Source organism: Acomys russatus, chromosome 23 (genome assembly GCF_903995435.1).
Source record: "Acomys russatus chromosome 23, mAcoRus1.1, whole genome shotgun sequence".
In the NCBI taxonomy this organism is placed as follows: domain Eukaryota; kingdom Metazoa; phylum Chordata; class Mammalia; order Rodentia; family Muridae; genus Acomys; species Acomys russatus.
In genome coordinates, this window is record NC_067159.1 from 56988927 (window position 1) to 57008177 (window position 19251).

The following is a 19251-nucleotide window of genomic DNA, read 5'->3' on the forward strand; positions in this document are numbered from 1 at the left end:
TTTGGGAGATTTCTGTTATGTTCAGTACTATTTATTCTAGATAGCCATGAAAGCATACCTGTTCCCTCATGCAGAAACACGAGCCTGCACCTTTGCCTGTCTGTCTTCTCAGAAAATAACTCCAAACACAAGTACGTGCATTAAAGGTGCTCTTAGTGAAAAAAGTTCTAGCACCTTCCAACATTATATCCAGAGCTCCTGAGGGGGATTTTAGTGAGGCTTTCTCCTCCTGTCATTTCATGTGCATAAACAGCACAAAAGTGATCATCAGCTTCACCTACAGTAACCAGGCTACCGCAGAGCTCTGCATTGAATATAAGCCAATAAAGTGACTCTGTAACCTGACTAGGCAAAAGGCAAAAGAAACGAACCAAAACAACCCAGCCTCTCGAGTTATGTGGCTGTGCATGTGTGTCCCACTAGCCTGGCTCACCCTGTGTTAGAAGATGGCAGCTCAAGGCCATGGCCAAGAACAACCTTCAGTTGGCTTCTGAGGACCAGCATCACAATGGCACCAATCAGGGGTGGGTGTAAAGCTGGCGTGGGTGTAAAGCTGGTGTGGGTGTAAAGCTGGGTAGGTGGGTGTAAAGCTGGGGTAGGTGGGTGTAAAGCTGGGGTGGGTGTAAAGCTTTCCAGGTTCAATACAAATGGCCTGAATGAGATACACTGGCTCTTGTGGCTTATACAGTCTCAGTTTCTTATATTTGAAAACAAACAAGAGAACAGTGACTCTGGCTTTAGAATGACAGCTCAAATAGAGGTCATCTTCATTGAATTCTGTTTTCCAAAACTTTCTTTATTTTGATATTTGCATTTGCTGGGTTATAGTGAAATAGTTCTTGCTAAATTAGGAACTGACAACGTGATTACTTGTGATTGATATGCGTTGTTTGTAGCAGTCAAGCCTGGAACATAAAGCACTCACCTTTACTCCAATTTGCATTTGTCATAATCAAAATAACACATATACAGAATGGAGGTAAATTAGTATCACTGGAGTCAGTAACAGTCATTGGAAAAAACCCTGACAGGAAAAATTCTATTTAGTAAGCATTCAATCTCCTCATTCTGCAGGATTGGGCCCATATGCCACATCACTCATCTGAAACTACCATGCAGATCTAAAAAAAAGATTTTGCTTCAATAAGAAACCCTTTAAAATATAATCATTGTGTTTCTCAGTATAGTAATGTAGGGAAACCGTTCTATTCTCCATCTCGGCCAAATTGCACAACAGGTCTGTGAAGATGCGATATTTCCGAGATCAGTAATTTTAAGTATATATATGCCTGCAAATGTTCTTCATAAATGCTGCCATTTGCAATATTTTCTTCCTTTTCAAACAGGAGTGGATGGACAGGAGGGATATCGCCGTTTGAGTCAGGGTGGTTGGTTGGAATCATCTCTGTGTCACGTACTGGCCAGCTGGAACATAGCAGTGATAAGTAGGTATGAAGTTCAAATCTAAAACTAAAATGTTCACAATTGTTCAACTGATGCAAATCTTGCAAAACCCACTGAAAGGGGTAGTGCCCGCTGCGCAGCAGGGGACACCCTCAAACTGTCAAGCTATGCCTATAGTTACTATTACTTTTTGATGGCCGCCCAACCCCTGACTATCGAGTGCTTATGGCTTATGGCTCCTTTAAAGGATCATATCTAGTTTCAAAAAAGAACAGAAAAAATTGCCAAGTTGATTTTTAAAGATTTGTCTTATATTTATCTGTCTCTATGTGCATATCACATAAGTTTTGGTGCCCACAGAGGCTTAATAGTCAAACTCCTGAGTCTGAGTTTTTAAGTTCCAAGCAGTTACTAGCAAACCAACATGGCTTCTCGGAAACAAACTCAGGTGCCCTACAAGAGCAGTACACATTGTTAGCCACTAAGCCAGGCCAGCCCCTGACATGAGAAGCTAGGCTGACAACCAAGAGTGAGAAGATGGCGTGGGTGCGTTTCTTGGTAGTCCAACCTTAGCAGGGTATACTTGGGAAACAGCTGCTTGAAGTTCTTGGTTTCAGACAACAATCCTCAAGCCAACGTGCCTCAAGGTGGAAGAGAACTCAGTGATTTGACTCACAAGTTGTCTGCATTACCGTTCTATTCCTGTGATAAACAGCATGATCAAGGTAACATATAAAGGGAAATGTTTATTTTAGAGCTCACCGTTCGAGAGTGTCTGAGTCCATGGACATCGTGTGCAGAAGCATGGCGTGGTGCTGGAACAGAAGCTGAGAATTCACATTTTTATCTACAAGTATCAGGAGGAAATGGCTAAGTGAGAATGCCATGGGCTTTTGAAACCGGGAAGCCCACCCCCTGTGACGTAACACCTCCAACAAGGCCACACCTTCTGATCCTTCCCAAAAAGTCTCACCAACTGGGACTGAAACATTCAAATGTGTGAGCCTGTGGGGCCATTCCTGTTCAAATCATCACAAATGATGAATTATAGAAATAATTTACTAATGAATCACAAACTGCCCACAATGTGCCAGTGGGGACACGACGCTACAGCAAGACGTTTCTCAGAAGGCTGTTCAAGTGCAAATAGGCACACACATGTGAACATTAAATTTATACAGTTTGCATAACCACAGTGCTAGGTCTCTCTCCATGTCTAAATTAACCCTTGGCAAGGGATGACAATAGGCCCAATTGGGGTCACGTAGAATTAAATCAGTATGTAGCATAGTGATTGAGGACACAGTTACTGTTCCATCAGGCATAGACAAGTATTTCTAATTCTACCAAATTCTGGGGAAACAGATATACAAATCAGAAAGCAGGCCCAAAATTTAATTTTTCTACTTTGAAGTTATGTAGACGTTTTCAGATGATTTCCTATGTAAGTTTTGAGTTGAATTTATAACGCATTCCTATGTTTGTTAATTTGCATGTTAATGATCAGTTATTCCAAATGTCCCTACGTGTCGAGGATCTCAGCTTCCTAGCTTTATTTTTCTCTTTTTCATACGATGTTGGTATCCCAACCTCTTGCTTTTGCATGTAACTTTAAAATATGTTTGTCAATATCTGTAGATTAAGGCATGAAGATATGACATAGTATGACAAACTTCCTTCCATTTGTGAAGATGAATTTTCTTCTTCATTTTTAAATAGTTGAACAATCTCAGGGTTTTGCTAATTAGCTCTTCTGCAGGCTTTGTTAGATTGATTTCTATGTATTTCACTTTGGGAAGTACTAAAACAATGATATTAGATCTTTAACTTAAATGGTACTTATTCATTACTAGGGAATAGTAAACTAAATGATTTTTCTATGTTGGTTCCTGTCCTGAGATTTTTATGTTTTTGCTGATGTTATTTGGTTACCTATGTTTACTGTCATACCATAATAAAATAAAGGTTTCATTTCCTTTTTTTCTAATTACATGTGTAGTTTATCTGTAAGTGATGACAAAGGTCTTAAAATGTTTCAACATTTATTTATCTCAGTCCTTCTTATCTTGTTCTGCACAAAAAACATCTGAGGCTGACTGATTCATAAGAAGATCATTTACCTGTGTCTTCGGAGGACCAACTATGGGTACGTTTGTGGGGTGTTTTATGGGTGTGTTTGTGGGCATTGTGAGTGTGTCTTCACTAAGAGGCCTCTGGCCCGTGGCAGGAGCAACTTAAAAGAAGGATGAAGGGTCAGCTGCTCACCGCTGTACCACCCTGCTCTATTTGAACTCAGGACACTCGTGAGACATCATGGTCTCCTTCCTGTCTCTCAAAGTCAGTCATTGCTCAGTTGTTCTCTAACAGTCTCCAGCCCTCAAAGGACCTAGTGTCTTAGTTACCTTTATGTTGATATGATGAAATACCATGACAAAGGCATCTTAGAGTGCATGTTAACTGAAGGTTCCAGAGCTTAGAGTTCATGACAATGGAAATAGTTTTGCAGCAGAAGGCACATGGTTGTAAGAAGAAGAAAATGTGAGTTCATATCCTTTATAATAAGTAGGAGGCAGAAGGAGCGACCTTCAAGTAGTTGAGTCTTTTTACCCTCATGTCCTCCTGCAGGGCCTCAACATCTACATCTCCCAAGATAGCAACTCCAATTTGAGCCAGGTGTTCAAGTGACAAACCACCACACCTAGAAACCTGAAACACACCTAGGAGATAGAGCTTGGGACATACAGAACTGTGGGAATCTACTGGAAGCACACCTAAATTATAGATACACTTATTATAGATGCAAGAAAGCATAGGTGATTTTTTTTAACAAGCATTTTACCTGTTCATGGTTTCTTGACAGTCATTTATGAGTGAACATTGAATTAGTCAAATGTGCCTTCTGAATCCATTTGTACCAAGTGGCTTTTGTTGGACTATGATTGATTCTAATGTTGCAGTTGTTATTTTAGTTGTTTTGCTCCTTAGTCTTCGCAGAAAATGCATGACTTTAATGGGAGGTTCATGCTACCGGCACATTCTGAAACTGTCTGTCTAGTTAATCTAGCCAGTAACCAACAGGCCACAGGCTTCCTTCCCACTCACTAACATCTCTTTTCTTCAGTTTGAAAAGCTCATTTCAGTGCTGATCATAATATAAATCTAATGGGGATGATTATTTGTCTGTGTGTTCATTCTTCTCACTTGTTTCTAGAGGATAGTTTTACAGGGTATCACACATGGTTCTGCTAACAATTCTGCTGCAAGGTTTACTGTGTGCCCATCTATGTGTGTGCATATCTTTCCTGGCCTTAAGAATCATCCCTGAGTGCTTTCCACTGAGTGTTTGATGGCAACATGTGTTGGGGTTGTCTTGGATGAGATAAAAATGACCATGACGTTACCTTCCAGTACCTGATTGTTTCTTTGAAGAGGATTTCTCTACTTTTGGTATTGTTAAGTCACCATTACACACTGAGACGGAGCAGGGGTGTTCTATTGTGCGGTCCCTGTGAGCACATAAGGAGATCTTCATTCTTCCGACTCATGTCCCTCCTTTTATTCCATCACTGGAGAACAAACAGATAACCTGCCTTTGATTTAGTCGTTTCTGCTTCTTGACCTGTTCAACTACTAGCGCCTTGCTTACATCATGTACTCTAATTTTGCTCAGTTCAGCTTTAACCTCAAGGATTTTTGTTTGATATTTTCAAAATTACTTCACGTCTCTTGAAAAAATTTATTAACTGAATAATTTCTGTTTTCTTAGTATATATTATATTTTCTTTTATAACAAGGTTTGATTTCTCACATCTAACAGATTTCCAGTATTGCTTAAGATATTGTCACCTCCTTACATTTGATGTTGGTGGGTTTTGAAACTGGTGTGTCTCAGGCCCATAAAAGAATTGTTAGGTTGCGATCACTTCTAATTAAATCCCAGAGGTGCCATAGGTCTGATTCATTCAAGACTTTTTTTTTTTATCAATGTCCCAGTAAAGGGTAATACAAGCCTAAGTTTTGCCCCCAATTTATCTATGGCATATTACCAAGCAATAACTGGACTAGGGTTGTTAAAAAAATAAATATTGCCTGTGCCAGCCTCTCTGTCTGTGGGGCTGGGGTCAGCACAGGAACCTAGTTCCCAATCACTGATGGGATCCAGTCCTCCCAAGTTTTACCAGCTTGAACAGAATCCCCGAGAGAGAGCAAGCCACCTCCCAGCATATGCCTGACACCACTGCCACTACAATGCTGTCTTATACCCCAAGTTTATACCTTGCCATCATGGCGTGAAGATACATGTGCGCATTGCTATGGACATCTGTGCACTGAGCCTGAACCTTGACCCTCGGCTATTCTGTGCCCACATTGCTTTCATGGCATGCTCACTGCTAATTTCTTTTGTTGGTATTTTATTAATGAATGAACGAATTAATTAACTAATTTTGTATATGTTTGTGGGAAGATACACACCATATGGAAACCTTGTGGGTATCTGCCCTCTCCTCAACTACGTGGGTCTAGAGGTTGGAACTGTGGTAGTCAGGTTATGTGAGAAGTGTCTCTCCCTACAGAGTCACCAATATGTCTTGCACATAGATGGCAGCTATCAGATTCTTTCTTATTTGGGGGAATTTTTAATTGAATTCTGTGTTATTCTGTGTTTAGAGGTTATGGTTAAAGATGATATCCAAGAGTCAGCCATAACACTAAAACACAATGAATAACTTTGAATTGTGATGTGTATATTTTCTTCTATATGGCTGTTATCACATTTCTCCAAAGAAATGAGATCAATAGAGTAGACCAGGATTGTGTAGGATAGATTAGATAGACAGGTAAGAGACAGACAGACAATAAAGAGGAGATTTATTTTAAAGCTAGCCCACACTTTCATGATCTGAAAAGACCATACTACTGTCTGCAAGCTGGTGAGCCAGAAAAGCTAGCAACAAAGCAATCAAAGTCTGAAGGTCCAAGAGCCAGGAAGCCAATGACCTGACCCACATTTGGGCATGAAAGGTTTAAAAGCCTGGTGGAAAGGGAGCCCTGGGGGCTGGCATGAGTTTCTCAGTCAGAAGATCAGACACCAGAAGAAGAAGAACAAATCTTCCTCCTACCTCTTGCTGCTTGGGGTCTTTCCATAGTGTATTGATGCTCGCCCGTGTTGGCAAGGTTGGGCCTCTGTACTCACCCCACTGACTCAGATGTTAGCCTCTTCCTCGGGTAACCTGGAAAAGACACTCAGAATCCCTGTTTTACCAACTGTCTGGGTGTCCTTCAGGACAGTCAAGTCAATGAATGTACCATTGCAAAAAATTACTGACCCAGTCTTGAGTTGTTCGACCTTGAAACTCTGTGCTAATTTACTGTTGCTTTCATAGAGGAATCAGTTGCTAGAGTAGATATTCTGAAGATACAGTTATTTCTAGCTCATGCTGTCCTGTCTTTTTCCATAAAACAAAGACAAAAAACAAAACAAAACAAAACAAAAAACCAAAACCATCCTTTATCCCTAGGATACTTTTTATTTTTTTCTCTCAATAAAAGAATCATTTTAACTAGCTATTTTCTTCTAGATAAGAAGATGAATTTCAAAATGGCATATTCTCATGTATAACTCAAACTGCAAACTCTACTCATGTTTTTAAAAATGTCCACACTTACATGAAATCAATTTCGTGTCTTATTTTTCTGGCTCTAATTTCACTAAACATCTTCAAGACAAATAGGCTGTTTTTAAAACAACTTTTTTTTGTTTATTCAAACTACAGGCATTCTTAATTTATAAAAAATACATATCCTTATTTCAAATTCTAGTTCTGTTCATTAATGAAATAATTATTTTAATTTTGAAATGACAGGCAATGAGGTGTACATAGAAATGAATGTGTTAGCTAGAGGAGCATTGCTCTATAAAGTATATTATTTTCTGCTTACTTTACTACTGGCTGTGTTATTAATGTAAGACTAATTATTGCCTGATACCATCTCTAATTTTACCTCATGAATATGATCATTATTAATTCCATTATTGACAAAAGCACTGCTTATCACTGTGAAATGTCCAGCACGTTCACTTATTGTCCTGTATGTGTTGAACACTTAGTCCTTGCAGACCATATTTTTCATTGAACAGCTGGGAAAACTGTTTCAGAGATTATTAGTGTGACTGATAGGAAAAATTACAGTTTTATTCTAAAATCTAAATCCTGTTACAAAGTGTTCCCTTTACAGCATCCTAATTAACTTTTGTAAACGTATTTAAATATATATATATGTATATTACCTTATAACCAAAAAATAAATTAGAAATATAACATTTATCTATTCATGATATAAACTAAGCTTTCCTATATATCTGTGAAGTATATATATATATATATACGTGTGTGTGTATAAAAATCATATAAATATATTTTATGGTTAAATAAAATTAATTTCATAGGAAAATCAGAAGTATTACCAAAAATAAAAATAAATATAGCATCTATGCATTTATGATATAAACTAAACATTCATGTATATCTAGAAGTCATATATATATATATATATATATACATATATATATTATGGTTAAGTAAAATTAATTTCATGGGAAAATCAGCAGCATTACCCTCCTAAATTCAGTATTGCCCTTGTGATATGTGCAGCATTAAAAACATTCCATTTTAAGTTTTAATATGAAAAGTGACACACTTTTTGGTAACAGTATTTTGATTTAAAAAGGTCTAGAATAACAGTATAGAATAACAAAACCTATTGATTTGGAAAAAAAATTCCAGGAATTTGTTTTCTAAAAAATACATCAAATAGTTCTTACTTATCTATGCAGTATGTAGACTCAGGTATAAACACTCTAGTGAAAAAGGATGGGTGAGAAATCAACAGATTGAATCAAACTGAGGTCAGAAATCCTTGTGAGGCATCACTGCACTGTCAGTTAGCAAGCCCAGGGCAGAGGGCAGGAGGGCAGGCACCATCGCTTGGTGCTAACAGGGAGGCCCCGCCAGTCTCAGGCAGCATCTCTGGAAACTACCACTTCACAGCTCACAGCTTGCATTCATGTATTCACCACAGCAAGGCAGGGTTGTACCATCTTCCAGTGAACGACAGTGTTGTTGGCTGCTGGACAACACAAATGTTCACACAAGGCACATCCCAGTAGACAAATATTCTTCCTACTTTTACTTTCAGCAATGTACCCCACTTTGCAAATTGAAGCACCACCATTGATGTAGTAGTGAGTGTATATTGACATGTAGAACAGGAGTTTTAAAATGTCTTTTAAACTGAATATATTATTAGTAGTCTTCATAAAATTATAATATATAAAATATGATGTATATACAACTCTTATCACAGCCAACTTGCCTCTTGTTGTAGTAAGGAACTCACCAGAGAAGGTTACTTGGACACAGGTTTAAGCCAATAGATCTTAGCTGGCTAGAGGCTAGCAAATACACTGGGTGTTCAGGATCCCAGTGCAGCCATGAATCCTTCTCAGAATGAGCTTTAAGAACACCAACCATAACAAAAACCTACTCTGAGTTGACATGCTTCAATTAAAAGGAACAGTTAGCCAGAAGTGGAACTGCAGATGCCAAAAGCAATATTAGTGAATTTAGAAACTTTCTCAGTACTGTGGACTTTGATGGATTAGGTCTTTGTTTTCATTTTGGCAGGGGGTCCTATCTATGTGCTGAATTTTATAGCTTGAATGCTATGTCTACTTTCAGGTCAGTTGTGCTGAGCTCCGGGTGCCAACTAAAGTCTGGGGGCCTGTTAAATCATGAAAAAAAAAAATCCCTACTGAGCAAAGCTTACACCCCTGTTATGGTTTTTGTCTTACCTGATCACAGTGATGACCAAATGAACGTTAGTGTAAACGGAGTGTTGTTTATCCTCTCCGATGATTTAGAATTAGCACTTGGATTTCAATGGGTGGCATTGAAAGCTTTATTTATTACAAAACACAACAGGAGCATTTATGCACCTTTGACCACCATGTCTCAGTAGAAGAGGAGAAAGTTATTGACAAAATCAATACCAGAACCGAAAGCAAAGAGAGGAGCTGCTGACCACATTCCCCCATCTTACTTGTGTGTCTCTGGCTGAGGCCCAGCTTTATTCCTATGATTGAGTTCTGCTGTACCCCAATATATAACTAACAAAATCCTCAGGATTGACTCCAATTTGGACAGCTCCAGTTATACATAAAGGGACATAAAATATGTATTGCTTTAAAAGGGCTTTGGGTGAGAGCATATTGGTCTGATCCTCTGCAGCCATTAGCAGTACTTTGCTCTGGCTTTGAGGTAGTACATTACCCAGCCCACTAGGCTATGCCTGGAAAGCAGCTTCTGTAGTCTTGCAGAATGCACCATATCTCCTGCTTTCCCTAGAAGGAAAATGAGATATACTATTAAGAGTAATGTATGCTCTTAAAGTAAGATACTAAAACACACTAATGTGCCAGCAGAACAAACAGGACTGGGAGAATTAGACCACACATCCATCTCACCCCCTGTGGACTTTCCTGCTCTTTGGGTTCTGACCATTGTCTGCACTTGATTTCCCACATTGTAGTCAGATGTTTCAGAATCCAAGGAAGATATATAGATCAATCCAAGCTGTAGAGCCTCCCTCTGATCAGAATGGTCAAAGAAATTTCTTAGCCATGAGGCAATCCCATCTTCCCACTCAAGAAGCCCTGCTCCTTTCTGCAGGTTCTTGAGTGAATTAGCTGTTTAATCACTTGTAACCAACATTTTCTTAAAAAAAACAAAACAAAACAAAACAAAAAACAAAAAACCAAGGCAATGGAGTCAGTATGAGATGAAGGTTAAATGAGATACCTTCTGTCACAGAGCTGCAGTGGTACCCGGTACACAGCAAATGCATAGATCCGGTCAGTTCCTTCCCTAGTGCCCTGCTCATAGTACAAGTCAATTTTCACAATGTATTGACAAGAATATGCCTTATAATAATGATACATTAGTCATTGACCACTAACTAGGTCATAATAAGCTACATCTTGTGTTATTCACCACAGTGAACCTTTAAGTGAGAGGCTGAATTAGCAAGTAGTTTATGAAATGTTAGTTATTCTGGGAACTGAACTTGAGTCCTCTGCAAAACTAGTACACAATCACAGTTCCAGAACCATCTCTCCAGCTCCTTAATACAGAACCATGCAAACAAATAAAGCAACAGCAGCAGCAGCAGCAGCAGCAGCAACAACAACAACAACACACACACATACACACATGCTGATTATATTTTTTAACAGCCCAACATGTGCTGCTCACAAGAAACTCACCTCAGTAAAAAAAAAAAAAAAAAATCTAAAGTATACAATGACAGTAAGTGAAGAGACAACAAATGCTGTACCAACTATGGAATCCTAAGCAAGATGGGGCAGCTATACCTACATCCAATAAGACACAACTCAAGCCAAATTCATCTAGAAGAGAACATGCCACTTCATCTCAATAAGAGAATAAATCTACCAAGGAGTATTCAGAATCTGTGAGATGAGACATTGCCTACACATGTCTTTCAGTATAATCGCAACCTAAGTGCCCAAAAGCAATGAATGCATGGAGATGATGCAATGCACAGGCATGGAGGAGTAGCATTCAAGGATACAGAAGAAAAGAGTCTGGCTAGGTATGTAGGTACTTATGTCCATCAAATTATAAGGGGAATGAAAAAAAATAAAAAGAAAAAGATGACATGAAAACAGAATATAGATTTTTTTCCTTCTTTTTTTTTTCATTAATTAGTCACTTTACATACCAGTCATAGGCCCCTCCTTCTTCTCCTCCCAGGTCCAACCCTCCCTCCCGGTTTCCCTGTCCTCCCCTCCAGTATTCCTCAGAGAAGCAAGCCTCTCCTGCTCACCACCCCCAGCTCATCAAGCTGCCTCATGACTGAGAGTGTCCTCTTCACTGTGGCCTGGCAAGGCAGCCCCTCCAGGGAAAAGCAGTGAAAAGCAGCAACAGAGTCAGGAAAACATGGAATGGTTCACAAATTTGCCTGTCATCCTTGCACAGGCGCTGTGCTAATCTTCTCTGTATCATTCCAGTATTCGTACATGTAGGGACGAAATGAGCAGAATATAGACTTTTAAGTTCAGAAAACGTAATGAGAAAATAGGATGGAAAGATAGGAAGTGGAGAGAGTAATATGAAAGTGGTGGAAAGAAAACATAGTGGGTGTGTGGGAATGCCACAGCAAAAATAGGAGCTGTGTCTTCTCAAGTCCTAAGTTCTTCTAGAATGTTCAGTCGCACACAAGACAGCCTGATTACTACCAGTATTTCTAGCCTCTCTGCTGTGAGTGTGCTGGGTGGTATGGAATGTGGTAGCAGTGATCATGATGACATAGATCTTAAAGGATAAAGGTTATCATGGCCAGGAAGTTGCCCTCCAGAACTCCGTGTCCTGAAGCTTCTCCCCAGTGTCTGTATGTGTTCACGGAGCCACTACAAACAATCAGGAGTCCTTAAGCACTATGCACTGCTCCTATGACGGTGGAAGGCTGCTGCTCGCCAGCCAAGGAAGAACGATAATGCAGGAAAAAGTCAGCCTGTAAGACCTGTGTCTCTGTCAGCCTCAAAACCATGAGGAAATATATTTCTGCTTCCTGGAGTTCGTTACATCCGTACTACTCAGGTAATCATGTTTATTCCTTCTTAAGTCTCTGATGGGGTTGCAGGCCATGCAGCTTAGTTTTACAATGAAGCTTAGTTTTGGGGTTAAGGTGTTTTAGGTCTAGATAGATGTTTTAAGTTGATAATGACAAGATGTGATGGAGATTGATCTACATTCAGAATTATAGACTCACCAAGAGAGGAAAGATGTTTTCTTCAAGGCTGTCAAATACAAATAGTCAAAACACTATGGATGCAACATTTATATAAGTGCTGATTATATCATGGTTCTTCTTGCTAAAGGTAGTTTATGTATATATGTATAATAATATAAATATATGTAAAAAATAAAAAGTGTTTAATTAATAAAAAAATTCTCAGAAAGAAATTAATACATTAGCCCATGGTTTAGGAGCTAATATAGGTGAGAAACATCAGATTATGAATTCTGGGATATGTTGGAAATTTGGAACATTCCTCCCAGTATTGTGTGGTCCTAGATATATATGTGGCAGAATAATTTAGTGCACTGAAAATATGGCTCTTAAGTATTAGGCTGCATGTGACCAGGGGGATGCAAGACATGAATGTCTAGTAAAACCAATGGTTAATTTTAAATTTTGTCCTTGCCTTTAAAATGGAGACAAGCATTTATTTATTTTTTCAAAAGAAACTTTGGCCATGTGCCACCTAGACAGCTCAGTAGGTAAAGGTGCTTATCACAAAGTCTGATGATCAGTGTTTGATCCCCAAACCACATAGTAGGAGAAAGCTGACTCCATAAAGGTGTCCTCTGAGGGCCACATGCACACACTGAAACAAACAACCAAACAAACAAAAACAATAAAAACCCTGTGGTATAATATATCGCCAATAAAGCATTTCCAAGCTTAAGGCTGGGGATAATCCTGGTTTTAGAATGTTTAGCAAGACATAGATCCCCATGCTTTCAGCATTCTGCTGGATGTGGAGTAGGAGGGTCAGAAGGTCATGGTCATCTTCAACTGCATCTACCTTGGGGCTAACCTGGTCTACATGAAACATGATTGCAACACTACCACCCCAATAATTTCAGACAAGGTTTTGAAATATGTTTATCATTAATAGATAAACCAAAAGATGATAATTTACTGTTTCATTTGAACAGGAAGAAATGAACACTTGTACACCAAATGATGGGAAGACAGGCAAATTCTGTATTAAGCAGGTTTATAATACTTTATATCACAGAAGTGAGTGGCAGATGTACTTAAATGCATTTGTTACTTACCTTGACCATACTCAAACACATTTAATGAGTTAAGTGGATAAAAATGTGAGAACTTGCCGCACAATTTGTCAGCAGAGGTGACAGCTTTGAAATTTCCTTCACGCAGTTTTATCTGTTTTGGCTTAAATGCCCTGGATTTGGAATCTGGTTTGGATGCTTTTAATCGCTTCCACAATTAGATGGGGTTAACTGGGAGGGTTTGGTAGTCACCTGCAGCAAATCTACTTGAAGCAAGCAAACAGGCAGTACTAAAGCATAGTAAAGTAAATGTCCATCACGTGAGGAATGATTATGGTGGCCATCGGTCATTCCCACTTCCCAGTTGTCCCTCCACTTTCCACAAAAAGTCTGTCGAAATGATTCATCAGAAAATGTTGTTCTGGTCTTCAAAAGCCACATGAGGCCACACTGAAAACTAACAAAATTATGTACAAATTTTCCGAGTAAGTGAGTCATTTGAGAAAGCCAAGATTGGTTTTTAAACCATAACCTGGAACAGAAGAGCATTTGGTATAATGAACTGCTCTCTGCTTTCTCTGGTGAGACGCAGCAAAAAACAGCATCAAGGGATCTTGATGGCATTAATGGTTTGCTCTGTGGATAATAGCTATTTTCATTACCTGCAAGTAATCAAAGATCAAGAAAATCAGTGATAACTCATGAGTCCAAATAAAAGCAGGAGTCCAGAGTGAGTGTACCACCATGATAATAATTAAAGAAATATTACTTTTTGTTCAAAATCATCATTTACTTGTCTCCTGCAGAAACTGTGGGTTCTATGCAGATATCACGTGAAGTAAGGAGTTGTGTCTAATGTGAAGCTATTTCAACCAGTGTAACACAAATGTTTGGTGAGCCTAATAATAATGTCTAAATTATGCACCATAAATAGCATGAGTGAATAAAAATACTATGTACCAGAATAAAATAAAGCTGTTTATTTTTCTACTAAAATTAAAATTGTAGGTGAATTCTAAGCATTTCCACGCTGAAAAACTTTTTTTGACACTCTTATTATTTTTAACTTGTCCATGTAATATATACAAAACCCACATGTCACAGTTCTGATAAAAATTCTCCCTTGGTTTGCAAGAAAAACATGACTTTGGGTGTTACATAGATGTGAAATATTTTACAGTGTTTACAGGAAAGTATCAAGGTTCCCTGTGTGTAAGGACCTATCCAGAAGCACTGAAAACTAGCGTTATTACTGCCTGCCTAAGAATGAGCCTTCACTGTTGGAGAGGCCTGTCCTGGCCATGACCTGTGGCAGCAAGCCTAAACATTCAGCTACTCAGAACAGGGGGCAACAGGTTATTCTGAAGGGAACCCTAGAGATTGTACAGTGTCTGAGCTTTGCCTTGCCAGAGCTGAAAGGGAAGGCCTGAGTGCCGACGAGAGGAGAGGCTGCAGCCCACTAGGCCTCACTTCACAGTCGGCTGTGGAGACCGTTCATCCTGGAGGAACTGATCTGACACTTCGCTTCATCACTCGGAGCTTGTACTGTTTCATTTCTTCCTCGGCTGTGGGCCTTGCCTTGAGCAGCCATGGTTACAGTTGAGTTGTAGTAAAGTAGAGCTACTGTGATGGGCACAAAACAAGCAAAAAGAGTGACAGAAACAAGAGTTGTGGTGGTGGTGGTGGTGGTTGGTGGTGGTGATGTCAATAGCACACCATATGTTTTCTTTAGAGAAAGATCTGGGTCTGTTCATCCTGAGTCCAGTTTTTATCTGGTTGTGTCTTTTGCTGCTGTGGCCTTGTAAGAGTTCTTTATAAGTTTTGAATATCATTCCATCATCAAATATGCAACTTGAAAATACTTTCTGTATTTATTCTGTAGGCTACTCTTCCGTTTTTGATGACTTTCAATCTGAAAGCTATTTGTATTTAAGTACTGCTGTTGTATACTTTTGATTTTGTCCCAAGACTTTGATGTGGTGTCTCAGTCTCTTTCAAATGAGTACCAAGGACATCTCTCCATGTTGTTTACAAGGGATAAAGATGGGCTCAGGTCCTGTGTTTTAAATATTTTATCCTTTTGGACTGATGTTCTTGCCCACTGTAAGGTAAAGACAACTTTATTCTGCTGCATGTGGGAATTCAGTGTTCTGAGTTTTACCTGTTTAACTTTTGGGCTAAACAGGTTGAAACGTGGCTTGGTGTGTTGGTTTAGCTTTATTTCTAGACACTTTGCTACTTTGTGCAACACACAGAACTGCACCATAGAGTGTTCACTGGCACAGGCTTGGAGCCACACGGTGTCAGGCCCCTGACTTGGTACAGAATCACAGGAGACTGGGTGTGTCACAGAGACACCCTCTGAGGGAAAGACTGGTCCTGTGTACAGGGGCAGGATCTACAGGCTGGAACTCTGGATGCCAGAGAAGAGGAAAGGCAGAGCCTGCCTGCAGCCCTGCTAGTGCCCTCAGCAATACTATGGAGGCAATCCAGGGCTCCTGTGGGGGTGTTTGTGTGCGGCTGTCCGCTTCTTCAATCTGTACAGAAGGAGATGCATGGTTCAATATTTTATTAAATTTTACTTTATATTTTTGCACTTCTCTAAAAGTGACTGTTTTCAGAAGAAAAGCAGACAATGTAATGAATCTGCGCAGTTATCATATATTTTTGAAAGTTTTTTTGATGTTGCTCCTTAAACTTCACCTGCTTCAAACATTGGTCCTTTCATCCTGTCTACTTCCTTATGCATGTCACAGTCGCAGAGGAGGCACAACAATGGAGAGGCTTCCTCAGGTCCCCTTGGGCTGAAGTGGCCACATAGAGTATCCATGGTCCTCATCTCCCTCCTTTGTCAGATTAGGAGTAATAATTGCTCCAAGTGAAGACTCCCAATTCCGGAAAAATGCCTCAAGTTTCCCGGGTAGGCAGTCCTCCTTCAGACACACGGAGACATAGAAATTGCGAAAAGCAAAGAAGGGAGGATGTTGTCATCACACAGTGAACACACACAAAAAGCAAACTCGTCGATGGTGAGTAAAGTCTTTTGACAAACTATGATGTGACGTAAGGTGGCACATTACTAGAGAAAACATAGCTTTTTCCTTTCTGAGGTATAATTGAAAACATCAAATTTGGTGTTTTTTGTTTTAGTTCACATTCTGGATGGTCCTATGGATGTTTGGAAGTGAAAAAGGTAATTATTAAATGGAAGCTATTGCTTTTTTGTAGAACCCATTGGAACACATAATGAAATATAGTTAATTCTCTTACAAGCAAAAAAGAATAAAGATTTTAGTGTTTGAGGTTTTTTTTCTCTCATACTTAGGAGCTCTTAAGCTCTTGGGTGACATGTGTAGTGTCTCTCTGGGGAGTGAAGGAAACTTTGGGGTATATTTTGGGTACCACCCCCTCTCTCCCACCACCCTCCACCCCGCCCCCCAGCAGCAGCAGCCGCTGCAGACCTCTGTGCTCTGACTGGATGACTACAGAGGTAAATGACATCCATCCTCTTATTCAGTATTCATTTTTCAGGCTGAGGACCGGGCAGGTCAAATATAAGGAACACAAAGACTGGGCAGCTCTTCCTGGAAGGCAGCTCATCACTTCTCCCAAACCTTCTTCACAGCAGCATTTACCAAGAACCACACTAGGCAAAGCACACATTCCAGGCATAGGTGAGCAGGAGGGGCCATCACCGAGGGATGTTTATCCCTATGGCCTCTAACTAACTGGAGTAATCTGCTCCTGTGTGGCAGGGTATTTAGTGACGTCAGACAATGCCTGTGGTGGCCATCTCCTGTTGCTGTTGATGACTACATCCCTGCTGGGATGAAGGTGCAACCGAGCACTTGCCAAGGCTACCCCAGTTACCTAGCTCCAACACATTAAGGGTCTAAGCACAGAATCTCTAACTAATTCCCCAAGGCTTTTTGTTTATGTTTTGTTTTTTGTTTTTATGTTTCACAATGTCTTGAAATGCTTAAAACTTAAGCCCTTTAAAAAAAACCTCAGAATGAATCACTGGGTGAGAGAGCTGTTACCCTATGCCCTGGATAGACACTGGCCTGAATAGCTTCATCACGAACTACAACGTGTTCTTGTCAGCTCTTTCTATTAGGTCCCAGGTCCTGCGCTGCCTAAAATTTTCCAAGCACAGAGCGTAATGATCTGGCAGTTGAAGTTGGCATCTGTTATCATGAATAAAAACAAATAACAGTTAATTTATGTCCTTTATTTTCATAATAGCAATTTCATTTGCACCACTGGATCCTAAAAGAAAACTCTGAAGAAGTTTTATAACAGTCTCTTTTCCAATACCATTAAGTGTATTAAAATGTAGGTCACAGGGCATGAGGAAAGAAAAAATGTAAATCAAGGGTCAAACATCTGCCATCACCTTCCAAAAGGACTTCACACTGGTCATTAAGATTCTTCAAATGTGAGATCTTGAGGTTCAGAAATAGCAAAGCGCATGCTTACAAAGGAAGAACATCTTTGTCAACTTCCAATATTTCTGACCAACGCTCCATCCCTGTGAAGACAGTGTGGCTTCCTAGTCTACCAGCAGGGCTTTCTACCGTTTTCATTTCTTATTTGGTTCTTCTCCAGAGTTTCCTCAAAAGTAGCCAAGAATTCCAGGATTTATATCTCTGCTGGGAAGAATTCCGAGACCTGAGAAACAAGTGCCGGAAACCATGAAATACCATCTCAGATAGGAATCCTCAGAAGGGTCAAGCGGAAAAACCTCCCATAAGAAGCTGATAAAGTTATTTCCCCATTACCCTGTTTAGTCAGAGGACAGCAGACAGGCAAGGGCCCAGAGCAGCGGCCCGACATGCATTCTTTTACTCCTTAATTGTGACAGACTTATAAATTCTAATATCTGCTCATCTCTTCTCCAGGTTTCCTCTTTACTTTTATTTGAATTGGCGCTGTAAGAGTTAAGTGTTTTCTGATCCTTGAATAGAAGCAGAGATAGAGACCAGTAATGGGGAGGGAGACTCTTTGCCTTTAAATAGAAGTGGCTCCAGTTTCGGTTTACAAAGCTGTAGGGTTGTTGTACATATTAAAATTGGTGCAGAGCTCAGTCCTTGGCCACAGATATACCCCGCCCCTCCCACCCCGTACTGAAGATGTCAGTCTCTGCGGGAAAGCAGTTAGGAAAGGGTGCCTTTCAGCGGCTTGGACTCAAGGCTCTGGCTTTCCCATCCCGGAATACAATATCCTTAAACTTTGGCTCAAGGCCAGAAGCTGAGCCTTCTGCTTCTTTTCATTGGCGTCTAGTTTATCGACAGCGAAATAATACTGCATGGAACTACTTGGCCACGTAGTGGGAAGTCAAGTCTTCTAATACCTCGTTTGTCCTAGATAATTTTAAGCTTTACCCAGAGTGCACTGGCAAGAATGTTAAATGAAGTACACACAAGAAGAGCTTTAGGTGTCTGGCATCAATATTAGTGGGAGGCTGCCATGACAATTATTTCCCTAGCGCAGCAGACGGTAAAGAAAAAAAAATGTTTTCATTCATCCGCAAATGACTAACATTTTATTGATGTTTCGAAATGCGGCTGAATACTACCGCACTTTCAATTCCCGAGAGCGGGCTCTGAGAATTAAACTTGAATACTAATCACAGCAGCAGCTCCTGAAAAAAAAAAAAAAAAAAAAAAAAAAAAAAAAAAAAAAAAACCTCGGTTAATTGCTGAGCCTCGCGGGGAATCTTCTGCGGGGAGGTGATGATGTTCAGAGGCTACGGGATAAGTCAGTCTGGGTGGTCTCGGGCGACGAGGATTGCCGGCTCAAGGCTCAAACCCATTCTATCCTTAGACATGGTGATAAATAAAAATAAGATAAAATAAAATAAAAAGCCATCCAGGGTACCAACAACTATGACTCTCGCCGCCTCAGCAAGGGCTCAGGCTGGGGAGGAAGCTGGATGCTGACCCCTGCAGAGATCATTGCT

General features: G+C 40.0%; 1 non-coding gene across 1 annotated transcript; it reads right to left on the minus strand.

The window, feature by feature from the left end:
• Nucleotides 1–11417: 11417 nt before the first annotated feature.
• On the minus strand, nucleotides 11418–11522 carry LOC127206776 (U6 spliceosomal RNA). Its single transcript, XR_007832870.1, has one exon. It is a non-coding gene; the product is annotated as a U6 spliceosomal RNA (small nuclear RNA).
• Between the last annotated feature and the right edge of the window lie 7729 nt (nucleotides 11523–19251).